At 26.0% G+C, this 19,097-nt stretch overlaps 1 protein-coding gene across 2 annotated transcripts in view; it reads left to right on the top strand.

The window, feature by feature from the left end:
- The window catches only part of LOC113552287 (transcription factor AP-2-epsilon), a 165,371-nt gene that overhangs the window by 55,738 nt on the left and 90,536 nt on the right, over positions 1–19,097 (top strand). The gene's annotated exons all lie outside the window — the stretch shown is intronic.

Raw genomic sequence — 19,097 nt, 5'->3', positions numbered from 1 at the left:
TTATTTACTTTTTTTATGAAGTATTTTTTCCAAAAATCTAATACATAATATATATAACATTATAGATATCATATAAGTAAGGTGTGATTTATATAGTATTGAATGCGAAAATTTCCAGCGTTTCATTGTGTTGCATCTTCAATTACAACGAATTATATATTGAAACGTTTTCAATCGTTTATCATAAAATATTAAATAACGTGTAGGTGCTCTTAGATCAATCGCGTGTTCGAACCTTTTATATATATTTAAACATCGTTTACACAAATTATCCTTTTCAAAATTTACTGTCTGTATAATATATCTTTTTCTGATTTCTAAAGGGTCCCGAAATTATTAGTCTAACACATCAATTATTAGAATCATTATTATTATTATTTTTTTTTTTTTTTTAAAAACGTTTTATCTACAATTGTTGAACAAATCAGGTAATTGTTAGTACTGGTTTGGACGTTTATTTTTTGAGTATCATGCTATTTACAGTTAATATTTTATTGTTAAGATCAATGATTTAGGTACCTTAATATTCCATTTTTATAATGTAGCAACAGCTTTGACCATTAGCTGTAAAAATAAATAACTAACAAGGTCATATTTTTATATAATATGTCTGGATTAAAAAATATCGATATGTTTCTTATTCTTAGCTTTAATTGAGTTTACGTTATTTTATGAAATTATCAGGTAATTATAGTCGGGCTGAGGTTCTCAAAGCGAGTCACGTAAAATGTTGAAACATATTTTTTTATACATACTTTATATTATTTAAAGAACTATGTTTAATTTATAAATATTTGCTGTAATATTATATTATTTTTCTGCAGTATACTTTTCGTTGACGACCGTTAATTTAATTTTCCGTTACTATTGTTATTTACCAAGATGATTGTTAATGTACAGTGGAAAATAAAATAAAAAATGGAATATTAAAAAAAAAAAAAAAATTAAATATAAAACAAGTTGATACTAACACTTATTACAAAAAATGTATGAATCAAATTCATTGTACTTTTTATAATATTATTACATGTGTCATGTATAGTTTAAAAAAAAGATCATTACCTAGTATTTAGTGTCGATTTTTAAATATTTTCCAAAATGGTCACACCATTATAGTTAAGAAACCTCTGTAGTAAGGTACGTAAACTGTTATTATATAAATTAAAAATTTTGTTTTTTTTCTACACATTTTTATTCATAGTTATTCAAAAAAGTGTTGAAATTATTAAAAACAAATAAGTATTCAGAACGATTAATATATTGTAATTTAATTTTAAGACATATTATTGTTTAAAATATTGTAACTTATAAATTATAATTATTCGTTATGATGTAAAAATACTGAAATACTTTTTAAAACATCTATTGGAATTTAGATTCATATACAGTACCTATTTAAATATGTTTAGTTATAATTTAAAGACAGGTATAAAGATTGTTTTCAGTTAATTAGCTGCTATATTTTAATGTTTAAGGTATTAAACCTTTTGATCTTCTATACTGTAAACATATTAAAAATTGAAATTACTTACTAAAAAAAAGTGTACCTATAACTGTGTAAAAGTGTATTCTGTTATTCTGTAAGTAATTGATTGGGTAGAATTCCATTTTATTTTTTATATTTGTATACTGTAGGTAAAGTATTTACTGCCGTTTGTCTTAATGTTTGTAACAATAGAATAATTCTTACAAATTGGTAAATGTAATTATCATTTTAAAATATGTAACCAGCATGGGGTTGATTATTTAAAAGCGGCATATTACCTACACAGAAGAAGGGTGGGAAACCGCTACTCTGGCGGTTTTTGGACACTTATATAATGCATATGTTTAAGAAAAAATTAACATTTCCCTATACCTACTAAAATGATCTTCCTGAATTCATATTTATTTTAATTATAATCTTAATTTAAGTATTTTGAATAATAGCAACAAAAAAAACGTGAGAAGAAAATATAATTTTATATAAATAACTATTTAGTCATAAATAAATTTAAAAAAAATAACAATAAAACTATTTAAATGTAATAAATATGTAACCGGGTTTGTGTTTGCTACATTAGGTTGTGCATGTTGGAAGGAGTCTGGATTTACATAGATTGTAATTCGAATAGTTTGGGCATTTAGTCATAATATGATTAATCGTATCATTTTCCTTGCTTGTGTCGCATTTTAGAGTCCGATTCATTGGTGATGAAGAAATAGGTGGTTAAATTCATGTCTCTTATATTATTATTATTTTTCTTTATAAAAGAAAGATAAATTTCCTCTTCGTATAATAATGAGATGTTTTATAAACATTAATTTTTATTGTAACTTATATACGTTTAAAATTATTTTTCTTTTCATAAAATAGAGAAAATCATAAAAAATAATTACGCAATCCATAAATTATTAATTATTTTATTTTAACTTTGTCACTATATGTATTGAATAAACAGAAAAACATAATTTAATCTTTATACAATTTTTAAATAAATTTAATATATATTTAATTTAATAACCTGGGTCAAACAAGTAGTTTACAAATATATTTTTTCTATAATAATGCGATTGATTAAATATTACATAATATTTATTCTTGTATTTATGTTTGTATTCATCTTCACAGGCACTCTAAATTATTGTACATAAATAATATAATAATTATAGTAGTAAACTTGTAGTTTACGAATCGTTAGGTTTTAATAAGAGCTTTGTAGTAAAGTAAAAATATTTCTCAGAAGTCTAAATCTAAGTGTATTGCATTTAAACGAAATTCAAATAGAATAAACATCATTATTATTTGAATACGTTTGTCAACATTCGTTAGTACACATTTGACTTTTTGTAATTTGTGTACAACACCAATTAAATACTTTTACCAACGTTTTTTTTTTTTTTTTTTTTATATATATTATTTACGAACATAAATATTATGGATTAATATTACAATTCAATTCATAAAGAAGAAAATACAATACTTGTATTTTATTGAGTTATTTTATTTTACAGCATAAAAACTAATGTATACAAGGTGATTTCGAATACTGTTGCGATTTGTATCTATTGTCTACTTATTGAAATGAGTAATAACGTATAACAAGTTAGCTGCTGTAAAAAATGTCGAACGATGAAAGATTTTAATTTTAAATATACTATAGGTTCTATAGAAACCAATAACAATAATAATTCCAACATTTTTTTTGTTCATGATTATCAAATCTCACGCGAACGTGTTTCGACCACACATTCGCGCGGAATGCACTTATTAAAATACCATTAACTGTCATTGGTCAGTATTGTACGTAATTGGTTAAAACAACTAAAATCTTTAACGCACGCTAAAAAACACGCATATAGGCGGTTTTTGTATACAAATTACTGTAGTATAATATAGTATGTAGTTCCAATAATTTTCCGAAAAGCTTGCGGTTAAAGTCATGTGTGAATATCAGTGAAAGTAGTGAGCATTTTTTTTTTTTTTTAAATCAGATGTTTTTTTATATATATTTTTTAATTATTCTTTGCAAACTGAGGTTATTTTTATTGGTTAGTATTTGTATCAAACATAAGCCGCATATTGGGATAATAGGATCGCAATAAAAGGATCAAATAAAAACGCCTATGTACTCGTACAATAGTACAATATTCGAGCTGTTTTAATGGCAAATGGGGAGAATAATGCGAACACCTGTAAAAAAAAAAAAATGTAAACGTCTATACATAATTCTATACACCTTTTTTCAAAAATAACGTCTGAGAAAGAAATATACAATCATGTGCAGAGTGCACATTATATTCAATATTAAAAATTTATATATATATGTATCTACCCAAATATATTGAGTATTGAAATTATTTCAGATTTAAACATAAAATATAGCTATTAAAGGAGTATTTTTCAGAGTTCGTTTATAATCACATTTAATCTACAACCACTTGCTAAACTACTCACTATTATTTAAAATTTAAAATAAAACTAACAAAGCTACTTGTTTATTAACAATAAAAAAATCTGGACGAAGTTAAACAATAAATAGCACCGTCCGTACTTTATAATTGTATATCAAAATTAAATAATTTATTATACTTATAGATTATGTATAGCCACTGTAAATTCTGTATTTTCATTAAGCATACCATTATTTTTGACGAGCATTTTCAACCAAACTCTGATTTTTTTCATGTGATTATAATATTATGTAAATGTACTCGTATATTGATGTTTATTCAGTTTATTGTACAGTGTACGGACATATTAACTAATCTGACACATGTTTCAGATTGTTCCGCACGAACGTACACACTTTGATAATTATCTCATGCCAGTGAATAAAATAGATAGCTTATCTTACATCTTGTGAATCCTAGATTTTTTTAAGTACTAAAATAACTATTTTATTAAATTATAAGAAATGTAATACTAAATTTACGACATACCACGTTACTGGCTGTATATGGTATACAAACCCCTATTTTTAATCATTTCAGATACCTGCATTAATTTAATTAAAGTAATTAAAAAACTAAGATAAATCAAATAAAAATAATGATAGATAAATCCACAAATTATTATTTTAATCGAAAATTAATTCCCCCACAAAATGTATCATGCTTGAGACCCAATATTTTGTTTAATATATGCTCATTATTTTTAGAATTTCTGGCAAAAGAGATGTCAGATACGTTTTCAATTCCATCCCTGACATAAGATTATTATCAAAGTATGTATGGGACAATCTATAACACTGTAAATAATTCTTTTAATTTTAATTTAAGTGGTTAATTTAATTAGCAATGACAGTGTGACACAAATACACAATTTGTGATTTACGAGTTTTATTTCAATTATCGTTGTACATTGCAGAGCTCAATTTATTTGTGTGGAACATAAGTCGTTAAAAATACTCTATAACGATGTGTATTCGATATTTAAATGAATGATCTCAAACAAATGTGATACTTTTCATATATTTAGTCAGTCATGAATATAGTTTACACAATAGAAATACACTACACAGTATTTATACGTATTATAATATTGATAAGCTATACAATAATATACTAGGACTACATGCATAATAAATTATATTATTTACTAGTTTACTACATTGAATATTTTTCATTGTTAATATATAGACATTAGACAAAAGTATAGTTAAGGAATTACGAAATATTAAACTACTGTATGTGTAATTTTAAAAATATTTGATGAGTCAGTATGTACAAAGTATTACATTTAATTCATTTTTCAATTTGTTTTAATAATCGTATTATAAAGTTAACTCACTTAATAAAATATATTAATTGCATCACAGTAAACGGTATTTCAATTTTAGGTACACTTATTAAATCACATAAACGTGATATAAATAACGTACTTAATATACTTATAGGTTATCAAACTCTGGTTGTAATTTAACCCTTTGTGCTTTTAAATGTTATAACTACAAAGTATCTATATGACCTGTGATTCGTTTAAATATTTATACTTTATACTCGTTATTTTTAAAAATATTATTGTTGCATCATTTGAACTTTTTACAAATTATTTTGAATAAATTAAATTGTTAACAATTTTTAAGCACTTTTTTATCATGATTAGTTTTTAAATAGCTAAAATAATTTCACAAAAATCGGGTTTAAAGGCACACACTATAAAACTTACCTTGCTCTTTATTTAGTCTCTGATAAATGAAGAAGACTTATTTTCAATTGTAAATGTAATACAATTATAGATTGTTGGTGCTTTTAACCATGCATCACATTGTTGTCATTAAATTATCAACTCTTATGTTCGAAGTATAATTTTTCTTACCATCAAAATGCTGAAATCCAAATTTCTTAAATTCAAAAAAGTTTTCTTATTACTCATAATAAAATATTTGAGACATTTGGGATTGTTATTGTCATTTGCCAGGAATCAAAAAAGCAAAATATTTAAATATAGTCGTATAGCGTGCGTCTTTATAAAATATAGACACGCAATAACTGGAAGAGAGAAGTCATTTATATTATATTATAGTAAATAATTTCAAACGAATCCCAAAACAACCATTTAAGTGTGCGTTTATTATTGTACACTTAAATTATTATCAATAATAATCAGCTACCTTGGTTGTCACATACTTTCAAACAGTCGAGAATTATATATATTTACCTAACAATATTATTATGTACAATAATCTGCCCGTGCGGTCGAACCGCTGAGAAATACAATATTACCATTATCCTCTCTGCGGGTCGTTGTGAACATTTTTTTTTTTTGTTCCCGTTTATTTTGTTTCAATAATTTTTTAATTGGTCAATAAAAACCACACGGCCCCAAAGATTTATTGTGTTCGGTGCTGGTATTGCGTGCGTTTAAATTGGTTTCTAGCCCGGTAAAATTTATTCATGAAACATACCGTATAAACGCGTTTGCTGCCGATGAGATGAACGTGTGTGTGTTTTTACAATGCATGTATATCTTATTATATTTATATGTATGTATGTATGTTTATATACACCTGCTATACAAATGCAATTCCGAAGGTTGTAAACCCATTATCAGCGTAGTTATACTAATGGTACACATATAATGTATATATATATATATATACGTATGTGTGTGTATTGTGTAGTGTGTACATAGTATGTGTACGAATTTTTTCATTTCATTTAATTGTTCTTCCTTTAAACTACGTAGTCTGTCTGGCTGTCTGCCTGTCTGCCAGTTCTTGTGTGTATTTATTTTAAATTTAAATAGACATGTACGGAAATTGGTACAAATCGTACGAATCCACTGTACGATAATTTTGTATTACAATATTATGTTTTAGGGATTGAAGTCGCCGTAATTTTATATGTCACGGAGAGATCTCAGTAAACGGGACTTAGATAATAATTGCTATCGGATGATGCTAAACGAATTGCATATTATACAGTAATTATTTATTTTTTACAGCTGTAGTAGGTGTTATAAATTATAATAACTTCGTACTGTCAGGTGCGTTTAATATTATTGCACGGTTGCTTCAAATACTAAGATCCAAAGTAAATTAAAACAATCTTATACAAAATATAAATATATCATAAAAATTAATCGACCTCCCTGATAATTAATAATAAATCCTAATTCCATCATAAGATAACATTTTAAATAATCACGATTATTGTTAAATTACAATAATGGATATAAGCATTGTTAAATGGTTTCGCATGTAGTTTAATTCCGGTCAGATTAAAACAGCAATTATAAAACTATACGTATATATTATACTTAATCACTCATCATTATATTGTATAGATAAGTACTTATTATTATAAAAGTGTAGACATACACAGTGTAATTTTATCGTGAATAAGCATTTATTTTAATATCTTATGCTTATTATTATTATTATTTTTACATAAAAACAAAACATTTTAACCGAACCTATATAAATATATGATGATGTATTGTTTTTATTATAAAATTTGTTTTAAAAATAGTTTAATTTTCTTTCCTATCGTGTAGATCGTTTCCTATTCCTCTATCGCTACTTCTCCTCGTTTCTTCTGTCGTTTCAAAACAATAATTTAAGCTTTCCGAGAATGGGCCTTATATTTTATTTACGCTTAAAATCGAGAGAAATATTGTGCGCATGTTGATCAATTTTATGCTATCAACAAACCTTCGACTGTTTCTTAGAATATTTACATGATTACTTGAGTGTACCATGTTTTCATAAAGTTTTAGTACACCGTTGCGTTTCACAAACTGCCGGAGGCTGTACACAGTACGCACACATACATAATATATATTTTTAGTTTTTACGCATACATTATATGATTTGTTACGCACCTCTAAATATGTGTAATATGTATTGAATATTGACTGTTGAGACTATGAGTATAGGAATTTCTTGGCATACCATTCAATCTTAATCATACTGAAAGACTATACATTTTTTTACTGGCGTGTACTTAAACAAACATTTAAATGGCACGAATAGTACGTATATGATTAAGGAAGGAATTCCAATCATTATATTGTTTTATACAAATAGCTATTTGTGTTTATTTAAACCATAATTACGTGTCGTACTCATTTCCATGAATATTTATAAAGATTCAATTAATTCTTTTTAAGGTATTTATTTGATTTTGTTATTTTAGAACCGAATCAAATAAATCATTCTATATCATTTATTGTATGCGTGTAACAATTATTAATTATGTAACTCGTTTTTTTTTTAACAGAACAAAAAGGACAAATCCTGTATAATTTATGCGCCTAACTAGTAACTATCGCTACATTTAATAACCAAACCTATATAACTAAACCTTATTTAGCTTAAATTTTTTTTAATAAAAACAGTAGGTATGAATATAGTACATTAGATTAGTTACTTCTTAGTGCGTTGTGTATACGTATAGTATAGCATATATTCTATGTCTGTATTATATTGGTGTAAAAACAGTTTTATTATCTAATAAAATATTGAATTATTTAAAGTATTTTTTAAATCTCACTATACACCGTACAAATGTGAAATTAATTATATGTATGAATACTTTATTCATATACTATATGTATAATATTATTACGGAGAAAATTATACTAACATATTACAAGTTCACGAATAAAGTCATTTATGTGTTATAATATCAACTAGCCACTCTACATAATATCAAATTGCTTACCTAGGTATGTGTTTTTTTTTTTTTTAACAAAGAATATTAATACAATATATAATAATTATTATATATTATCATATTATTAGTTATTACCTACAGCAAATATGGAATATCTTGAAGCGAGGTACCTATAAGATATTCCAATAAACTAAATAATAATAATAATATATAATAACCTTAACTCCCTTTTATATACTCGTACTTATAATACGGCTATATCGTAACTAATGTCCTGGAACGCACGCGTTTCTGTCGATCCAAGGAAACGGCACATAATTTATGGACCGCCGTTGAAATCGCCAGCCGGCCGGCGACGGCAGTGGCAACGGCGGCTTATCATCGATAAATCATCCATACCTCGGACAATATAATATGCGATAGTAAATTACCGTTGGACCGGGTGACCGGGGGTTTGGGGAAGTATGCGAGGAGGGGTAGAGCTGCCGCCGAGAGAGATTGATACGTGAAGTATTCGGATCATCGGTTCTTGTGTAGTTGTTTTTTTCCATGTTATACATTATGCGCCAAGATTATAATAAAGAACAATTTGAATATTTTAAAACCATAATGTCTGACCCGGGGGCACGCGTCCTGCACCTTGACGTGGTCTCGTAATTAGAAATTTAGACTGTTGTTTAAAACAAGAGAACGACGACAGAGACGGAGATAGTGTTTGCAGCGAAGGGGAACAGGGTGAAAAAAAACACCGAAAGAAAATGACGACGGCTCGTAATATATTTATATATATATATGCATAGTATATACATTTTTTCGAGATAATATTATTATTAAGATTTTTCGTTGCGGTTCCAGCCACGGCGATAAATTCATTCTGTCGGTTGTAAATTAAAACTCCATTTTTCTAGATAGGTATAAAACGCGCGCGCAACCTGACCCTATGATGGACCTACTTTTTTATATATTTTTTCCAATTTAACTCACCGCCCGCGTTAGTTTTGTTTTATTTATATTAATCGTTTATGTCTTCCTGCTATAAATATATCTGCTGCTCTCATACCTAATTTCCACTTGGCAGCGAGTTTTTTTCTCGTTTCATATGTTGATAAATGTGAGATTGTCTACACACACACATATATATATATATAAATACTGCCGCTATGCATGTTCATTTACCTATGTTAATTTCTGTAACCCCACAAATGAGCGCGGAAAATAAAATTTCAAACAAACAGCATATGAATATAAATGATACGACGAGCGTTATTATTTCTTCCACAGCCACCCACGTACGTGATGAGCAAATTAAATATATTATATTATTATTTTCTTCGCCGCCGTCATTTCATAATCAACGATATATTATATATTACACACATATATATATATTACATGAATGCCTATGTCGTTTTTCCAATTTATTATAATTCCACACAAATTATATTATGCTTAGTTTATAATGTTTTTTCGTTTTAAAAGAAACGCATCTCATCGGTTTAGCGAAGAATTATTACGCAAACTTTAAAAAGTGTATTGCAATACAACAATATCGCAAACATATCAATCGTAAGAATACGCGTAAATTCGTATGTCTGTATACAAATCAATTTTCTGATCAGCCGTCGTCGTTTCTACCACCGCGGTTGGACGTTCTAACACGTATACTACCGTGATGATGATACACAACAGCTATAGCAGCGTGTAATGTCCACTGCGGGAGGTCGGAAGCGACAAACCTCCCGCAGTCGCCGCCGCAACAGGGGCTCTTCGGGTCTGTCCGGCCGACAAACCGACTGTGTGTATTCAAAGTGTCGACAGTAGTAAACAGGTGTTTGTCCGCTACCGTGTGACTACGACGCGATGGCGACGGCACGATATTTACATATTATTATTATTATTATCATCATATATCGGTACACCAACGGCCCCCCCGTGGAAAGTAAACCGGCACGTGCTACCGAAAATTCAAATAAGAATAATGCACGTTTGCTGTGTACGTTGACTGAAATCCACTATCCAACGATGTAATAAGAGTTTTCCCGTATAGATTTATAATGAATTTACCAAACTGATTTCGGAATCGGTTTTCTGTAAAATCGTCAGCATCATTTACAACAGGAGGTATTACACACAGTATAAGTATAATATACATAGTACTTTTTTTTACGGAAATATTTTAAACATATAAATAGGTATTCAAAATGCTTGTAATACCTATGTATAATATATAATATATAAACATCACAATAAAAGTAGCTTTTTAATTATTTAAAGCATTTATAAATCGTAATTATGTTGGTTTGTTGTAAATCTTTTTTTATGAGTTATGAGATGTCAGTTAAATGAAATTTGAAAAACAATTAAATTATTTAAATGTATATATTTTTATTTTAATCGTTTTAATCAGTGGTGCCCAACATTTTTTTCGTGAATCACAAAAGTTGAATGTTGCATTCATATGGTGTGCAATATAATTATAGAAAAACAATGCATAATAATAAAACAAATTGAATTGGCCATGAGTCACGGGTTGCAAATCATTGTTATAACGAATACCTGATTTCTATGTAGTATAAATCAAAAAAATTAAGAAAAACAGTTAATAAATTACATATGAGGTTAGTAAATATTGTAACTACACAACAAACTGTTAAAACAAATTTCAATTTATAGTAATATACCTATATTATGTTCTATATATATATACTGCTTGAATATCAAAATACCAAGTATATAGTAATAATTATTGAAAATATATAATACATTTAAAAAAAAAAAAATAAATGTTGTATTGTTGATGTGACTTACCGTAACTAATTAAATTTTATCTGGAAAGAACATTAATATATTATTATAATAACATACATAAACACGACAGCTTGATTAAAACTACATAATATACTTATTTATTATTCTTATGTTTGATAATATATTTTTTAATTGGACTCTGTAAAATAATAAACAAGCGCATGTTATAACCATTTTTTCTATAAATTATAATAGTTTGTCCAATATAAATTATAATATTACGTGTATTTAAATATTTAAATGTATTCCAAATATTAATTTATAACTTTATATAGGAATCGTAATCGTTTTTTACGAATGACTGGCAATCCGCATAAGTACATAACTCCATATTTTATTATTATTATCAATGTTAGTTACCTACACAGATTCTAAAATATAATAGTTTATGCGATGACTTCAATTGGAATACACGCGGTATCATTAACATATAGAATAGATTATCAATACAGTTTATATATATATATATACATCAATAGAGAAAATGGCTATGGTAAAAGTGGATTATTTTTACAATTTTCACAATAAAAAATGTTAAAATTAAAAATCAAATAAAGTTAACGTCTAGTTTAGATATGTATGCTGTAAAATATTACAATAATCAGGTATACACCTAGGGATATAGGTGTATGTATAATATGTATATTGTGTTTCATAATTTTTTTAATGTAATTATTTTTATCCACGTGATGACACTGTTTCTGGCTGTTATTTCCTTTCCGCGTCTAGTATTATATACTTTTAATTTCGTAGTACTGATGATGAAAATAATATGATGTGTTTTACATGTAGAATTAAAAGATTGGGCGTTGCTGTGGTAATCACGTGGGCTGATGATAGGAGGAAAGGAAACGGGTTTAAGGAATTTAACGTAAAACACGCGTGTCGTCTGTCAAATTTAACTGCTGTGGTATACACCTCTAATGACCTCAAGGCAACCAACTAAAATGGTCTATCAAAGCCAATAATCTGGCAATAACCTAAAAAATTATAATAATTATAATGTAAATTATACATAAAAACAAGCGGACAATAAATAAAAACGTAATTTCACTTTAGTCATATCTGTCAGCGTATCACGTTAAATTTTATATAACTCATTTTTTACGTCAAATTAATGTAAATTCTGTAATTGCATTGATAAAACTATTAATATTAAATAAATAAAATACAAATAATTTCGTAACTTCTCAAGTAAACTATTATGTTAACATTTATATAATATAGCTGATCAAATAATCACAATCTGATCAACCCCTAACTATATTATTAATATATATTATACTTAGATAATTTATTTCAATATATTAATGTGTTAGGTAAATACATCCATATATTTAACTTTATATTTAATTTTTTGCTTACATGACTACATATATGTTACATAAGAGGTGCCGTAAATAATAACCATTATGTAGGTTCATCCTATCTGGTAGGTACTCAGCACTAGTACATTACCATTATGTACTATACGTATATATATACGTATATTGGTGTCAAAAAATAATTATTTTTTAATAAATGCTTCAACTACTTGGCCTAACCTATGAATTTACTCTATATAAATATCTTATTTTAACATAATTTAACTTGACTATGGTTTATGTCGTCTATGGTAACATTACTTGCCATATAACTATAATGTATTTTACAACTAATTAAATTTAATATTATTTTTTTTTTATCAAGTATCAATTACAATGGTTTTAAAAATGTTATGTGTATAAGGTAAACGATTTGCCCGAGTTGAGCAATTTTATGATATTCTATACAGTTATTTACACAATTATTATATAAGCTCTGTGTTTATGTCATTTAAAAAAACAATACACTTGATGATAATTGTATTCATTATATTTTTCCTGAACAATCACTTATCATCGTTTATATTCAATCGTTTTAATTCGTCCATCAGGCGATATGTATATACCTATAGTTTCAGATTTATTATTTCGTCAAGTCATTCTGGTAATGGACAACATTATTTTTCCGTACATGCACACTCAAACAACCGTCAAGAGACAGTATAATGTATAATTATTATTATTTAACTCGTTTTGTTTCGAACAGACGAAACATCCACCTCCCCACCCCCCCCCCCAAACGCGCATTCGAAATTATGTAGGTACCGTAACGAGTATTATACGATGAAATATTTATACATATTATTATAATATAGTATTACACCACGCAATACTTACGGATATTTCTACGTTAACGCGTGATTTAAAACATCATTAACGTAAATTAGATTTAGAATTGGTCGTATTTTACACTTTAAAGACAGAAACGAATAATGTTTATATTATGATGTACAATGCGCATATGAATTACAAAATAATATGTTACGAAAGTTTTACAGTAATATTGGCATTATATAACCTATATCCCGATATCCGCCTGCAGTTGTTGTTGGATAAAAAATACGAACACGAGAAAAACAATCAAAATGTAAACAGTGGTTTTAATCGAAAAAAGTATAAAATGAATCAAATCCAATTCGATGCCACCTTCTCGTAAGTCGTTTTGTTATAGTTATAACTTATACATTGCATGTACGACGTATAATTTAAGTATACGCAATTATAATAACGCATATTAAACAGAAACTGGACCAGAATCGATTTGGAATCGACTTGTTTTCAATTAACAAGTCGGCTACGAAGGCAGTTAAAAGTGTATACTGTAGGTAATACTACATGTAGAAAAAAAACATCACAACACATATAATATATGCTGTGTAGACTCGAAATGGAATACTAACGTATGTTAACGTATGTCGGGTCACTATATATATTATGTGTAAAAATACGCACGAAAGAGATGATCGCTGTGATGGGAATAATAAATGTTTAAAAAAAAAAACACGTTTGATGCACGCAGCCGCGATTTTTAAACTTTTATTTCATATTTTCTAATATGCGTCTGTACGTCGTATTGCGTACAAGTATGATAATAACAATAATAAAAACAATTTATTGGTAGCACATAATATAATGTATAGAAAACCATAAGGCAACGTGTAATTATTATATCGTTGTTGTTGTATTAACGATATTATACTATATAATATTACGTACTTATATCGTCTGTAAATGTGTGTCATTAAGAGACACTATATACGTAGGTATAATTATACTAAATCGCGGTTATGGTATAAACGTTTATTATTTGAATATGCCTATGCCCAGAAGTTGAGTAAATGAAATAACAATAAAAACCAAAGTCCAATAAGTTATTATATCGTGTATTATGTAATATATATTATATAGGAAGAGGCAACTTAAGTACCTTAAATACGGTTAACTCGTACACATTTTTTACGATTTTTATACACGAGTAGGTATACAGCAGGTATACAACGTGTGAATAAAAATAATATGATATAATATTGAACTGTATGCTAAAAGTCGTAAAAATAACTATTGTTGTATATAGTGTTGCGCGCGTAGATTTATTAAATTGTTATGTGTTTGTTATAAATCATACGATTTATCTCGATCGTAATACGATTCTGGACTCGTATAAAACAACATGTGGAAAATAAACATTGACAAAGCCTATTTAGTTACCAATTATTTTTATTTTTTATTTTTTTTTTTTTTTTTTTGTTAAAGAAAACAAAGTTCAAGTTATAATTATTAGGTATTGTGAAATTATATTAGATATATTTATAATTTATAAATATATTATACACAGCAAGTGTATCTACATGAAAGTGAATGTTTAATAACATACGATAGGTATTCTGATGTTATCAATATTTAATATACCAACCCTAATATGTCTTGTATAGGTATTAGGTACATATTATACAGCCGATATAATTTCGTTCTCTAAAATAATATGTATACAGGTAGGTACGGTATATAAATTAGAATAATAATATTATATAAAATATTGAGTACATACTTTATACAGTTTACCATATGAATTTGTAAACTTAACGGCTATAAATAATAATAATAGAAGAAAGATTATTAAAAACGTTGCCTCGAGCGTATTCGTCGATTTTTATTTTAGGGAAACGACACGGCGCGCCAGCTTGCGCACACACAGTAACGTGTAACCACTAACCACACTAATACAATGCTTCCATATGCCATTTAAATGAGCTGGAGACGTTGTACTCGTTAATTATTGATTTTTTTTATTATGTGTAATATTTTAAATCCATTTTATAATACGTAATAATAATTTTAAACGGTTATTGTTCAAATTTTTAGTCATAATGACACCGATAGTGAAAACGAAAATACCCACATTATAGTAACAATCGAGTGATTTTTTTTTCAAGTTTTTTACAGCATTATTTTTATATATTTACTTAGTATAATTCTTGTTATATTTTAAGATATTATAACTATTGAAACTTAATTACATTTTAATTTAAACGGTTATACCTATATATTCATTATTCACTTTACATATTGTGGGTAATTATATTTATTATTTCCTTTGATCATCAACGAAATATTTTTAAGACCTCTAATTGTCTAAAAATGTCTTTTGTTATACATACATTTTAAAGGATATTCTGTTTTACTAATGAGATCTAAATCTTTTTGTTTTGTAAATAATATTGGTATATTTAGTTGAGTATACATCTATCATATTATACATATAATATTTATACGTCAACTAAAATGTAATAAGAATTCTTATGGGTACATAATTATAGTTAAGTTATTTTATGCTACTCTTTAAATTTTCGTCGGTAAAAATATAAATAAAATCTCAATACAATCAACGAAATGAAAGTCATCTCTACATATTTATAATAACGTAATATAAATAATTAAAATTAAAACAAAATAAATAATATGAAATAGGAAATATCATATTTTATATTATTTAAAAACTTTTTTTGAAAATCTGTTCTATAAATAATTATAAATACTAATTATCTATAAATCAACGTTGAATATAATATTTTAAAAGTCGTGCGGAACAGATAACAACTTAAAAATTAATAAAACATGCGTCCTTCACGGGGCCATTACCTTTTTATGTAACAACACACAAGTGTATGTATAATGTTTACTGTAGTTAGCCCACGCAATGCACAACATAATAATAATAACTATACTATATTGGTACTAACATTGTTATTAATATTTTTTTATATCATGTGTAGTGAATAGTGAAATATTATGTTAATCGAAGTACACAATTTAAATTATGTCCTTATAGTAAAGCAGGCAACAGAGACATACCTAATGCGTTATAGAAAAAAAACATATTACATCCTATTGTTATTTATTATTATATTAAATATAAAAACAAATTTAGTTACATATAGTAGTAGGCTACGTGTGAATTTTTCAAATGAAATCATATAAATATAAGTTATTTTAATAAATTATTATTATAGATATTTGGGTAAGTACTTTACAATATTAATCAATAATATATATTATTTTTCGTATAATTCTGTTATTTTAATATCAAATATTATAAATTGTTAAAATAATATTAGGTATATTAGCCTAATATTAAATAATATATATATATATGTATATATATATATATTTATAATTAATAATTATAAATGAAATTCGGAAATTACCAATATAATAAAACTTCATATAGTTTAATTGTAACCATAATAACATTATTATTTTTAGTCTTACTAAAGTATTATACAATTTGAAAGTCTATGGCCTACGCGTTATCACTTTAATATATGTGACATACACTGCATTTTTTAAAATTTCCAAAATATTAACTGTATTTTATAATTCTCTCATACTTTTTTATTTTTGAAAATCTAAATAGTTAAAAAAAAAACTAAAATTACAGAAATACATATCATTGTATAATTTAAAAAAATTGTATAGCATGTGGAATTAATATGCCTATATTATGGTGGATACACAGAGTCACAATCGTGTGAATGGAAAACTCAATCTTGTCAGACACGTCAAAATATACCCGACAAAATATCCCCGCAAAAATACTCCACGGTAAAATATACTGCGTAAATATTAATTCAAAAAGTAAACCTTTTTAAAAATGTTACATAGATATTAATACAATACAATTATTATTAACATTTATAAAATACAAAAAATACAAAAAATTGAATTAAAAATGTTTTAAAAAATATTTAAACGATATTGTATTATTATTACTTCTAATTACAACTTTTATAATAAAGGTTAACATTTTAAATTATTATTTACTCGAAATAATTTGATTTAAGTATATTTTTGCGGGGATATTTTGTCGTAGAAACGAAATTTGACATTTAAACAAAAAAATCTAATAATATATACACTAACTAATGAGCTAACTAATTTTTATACTTGGAGAATTTGATTTTTGTAATAAACAAAAAATTGCGCTACACATTAATTTAATTATAATCATAATGCAGTATTTCGTGTGAAGATAAAAATCGATACAATCCATGACTATATAGACAATCTTTGATTATTTTTTTATATTTTGTAAATTTTATCAAAAACACGCGACGTCAATATAAAGCGACTACACCACTCCTCCTTTGGACATGCAAGACGTCTACACAGACACCTCAAAAGGTAAAAAAAAATAACGATAATTTTTTTAATGAATATTTTATAAAAATCAATAATATATATAAATAGTATTATACATTATTATTAAATGCATTATATATTTATATAGTATTGATATAGAAGTATAGATAGGTATTTAATAATATTATACTTAACGAGAGGTTCGTTTTAATAATTTTGTTATTTTCTAATTAGAATGATGCCATAGTATATTAAAATTAAAATAAAAAATAAATCTTTAGATAATTATATTTAAACAAACATAAATAATCTATAAACTATAAAAAATAAAATTATAATAGACATGTATAAATTATGTCCTCTTATACACATTTGCTATAATGATTTTTATTATTATACCTACTTAAATTTTAAGAACAAAAATTTTTAGGTATAAACCATTGATTAGGAATACGTATTATATATACTATATTATGATATGATTTGAGTCGAATAATCTTAACTATTCGTAAGTAAAGACATACATATAATGCTTATATTATACAGCTTCTAATTTATTAATTTATACTATTTGAATAATATAGCTATAGTAATTTTAATTAATTTTTGAAATTATTTTAGAGTCCATATATTTATCATGTGAACCATCATTAACTATTCAGCGTTACGAAAACTATATGATAAAAATATTAAATAATATTATGATACGTACAAAGTTAATTATTAAATAATTAATGAACAAAATCATATTTTCTAATTATCATAGTAATTACCTAGGTCAATATATATAGTGTAGTATCTATATACTGATGGTCATTATCAAACTGGGTTTCACATAAAATAATAATTGTTATTTACACCATATACAATTAAAATATAAATGTGTAGGTGAATAGGTGTATACCTATAGCTATGTAGTATACCTATAGGTATAGGTATACTACCATATATTATTATTGTATTGTCAACAACGTATTATATTAAGTACATACAAATAATATACCTATTGATTTTTATAAAAACAAAACACTGCAATATAATATATTTAATCATATTTTATAGATGCTTTGTCGTATTATAATATTATTATAGGAACAATAGAAACATATTATAAGAATAACAGGAATAACAAAAAATGACGGTCTTGATAAAATGACAACGCTTTAGCGAAAGTTATTAACTAAA

The sequence above is a fragment of the Rhopalosiphum maidis genome, chromosome 4 (assembly GCF_003676215.2).
Source record: "Rhopalosiphum maidis isolate BTI-1 chromosome 4, ASM367621v3, whole genome shotgun sequence".
Classification (NCBI taxonomy): Eukaryota; Metazoa; Arthropoda; class Insecta; order Hemiptera; family Aphididae; genus Rhopalosiphum; species Rhopalosiphum maidis.
The sequence above is the reverse complement of the archived record's forward strand: the minus strand, read 5'-3'. Positions and strand labels throughout refer to the sequence as shown.